Source organism: Propithecus coquereli, unplaced genomic scaffold, assembly GCF_000956105.1.
Source record: "Propithecus coquereli isolate 6110/MARCELLA unplaced genomic scaffold, Pcoq_1.0 Scaffold132, whole genome shotgun sequence".
Taxonomy (NCBI): domain Eukaryota; kingdom Metazoa; phylum Chordata; class Mammalia; order Primates; family Indriidae; genus Propithecus; species Propithecus coquereli.
The window spans coordinates 599,965-601,388 of NW_012137414.1; the positions used below are offsets into that span (position 1 = coordinate 599,965).

Consider the following 1,424-nt stretch of genomic DNA (forward strand, 5'->3'; position numbering starts at 1 on the left):
TCCTCTGGGGTGGAATCATTCCATTTGGAGATGTCCGTTTATACAATACCTTTCCCAGAAGGTACTTTTGAGGTGCTTCAGGTTAAAATAAACAATTGAGGAAACTGAGGCAAAGGAAAAATACAAGTAAGAACTCAAATGAAAGGCAGAAGTGAGGCCAATTCACCTATGTGCACACGATCAAGTCATATAAAACGGTACAAATTTGACGCTGAGCCAATGGCTCATTTTTACTCACTGTTGGAAATTCACCCAGTCACTGCTCTTAAGGGGCACTACTCTGGAAAAAAAGAGGGGATTTCTCTCTCTATTTTCACCAGCTAATTAGGCAAAATTTTGGAAGAATACTAGCACCTCATGTTGAGAAATTGTTGTTAGTGGGATGTATATTTCTGAAAAACATTTAGCAATGTTTACATTTTAAGTATTCTTAGCCTTTGTCTCAGAAAGTCCACTCTAGGAATTTGGCTATAGGACCACTCATATGGGTGCCCAGAGCTATGTGTGTAGGATTGTGCACGGAAACATCTGTCATAATGTGAAAATATTGCACAGGATCCAACCGCTAATCAATAGAGGGCTAGGTGAATAAATTACGAGGTACTTCTACAATAGAATTCTGTTAAATAGATCAAAGTAAGCTACATGTATTTGCATGGAAAGACCGCTAAGATACGCTGAGTAAAGAAAGCAAGCTATATTACTTGATGGGTACAATGTACACTGTTCGGGTGATGGTTACACTAAAAGCCCAGACGTCACCATTATGCACTATATTCATGTGATAAGACTACATTTGTACCCCCTAAATCTACAAAAATAAAAAAGGATAAAAATAAAAGAAAGCTGGCTGGTGTGTGTGTATTGACTTCCCTTCTTTCTGTATGTATTTTGTGTGTGTATGTATGTATATGTATTTTTTTTTGATTGATAGATAGATAGCTAGCTATAAGCTGTCTGGAAAGTATCCAGCCATTATTAATATATCAAGAATGGTTACATGGCTGGATACTTCCTGGACATCTCTCATATAATTTCTATTTCTGTGTATAATGAACAATAAGCATTAGTATCAGCATGCAAAAAAATCTGTCAGAATAGACACCAACTTGTCCATGGAGGTTATCCATCCAATAATAGATATTTCTATAATACTTGAATTTTATAATCAAATTGCTTCCGTAGGCAGAAAAAAACCCTACAAATATTTTCATAAGGAGAATTTCTTCTTCTAAGTCACTCAATTCACTCAAATTCATTCTTTCTGGAATTATAGGGTGTATTGTGTTATTAAATATATGCTAGGAAATGTAAATTAAAAATCACAGCAACAAAAGGACTTGAGAACATTTTTTTCTACTTTCATGGTTCCCTGTATAAGGATGGACATATTTGAAACACGGACTTCGGTGGCGGGGGAACCA

At 35.9% G+C, this 1,424-nt stretch overlaps 1 protein-coding gene across 1 annotated transcript in view; it reads right to left on the minus strand.

Annotated features, from left to right (window-relative positions):
• Positions 1 to 1,424, minus strand: part of BMX (BMX non-receptor tyrosine kinase) — a 47,659-nt gene that overhangs the window by 13,788 nt on the left and 32,447 nt on the right. The window lies entirely within an intron of this gene.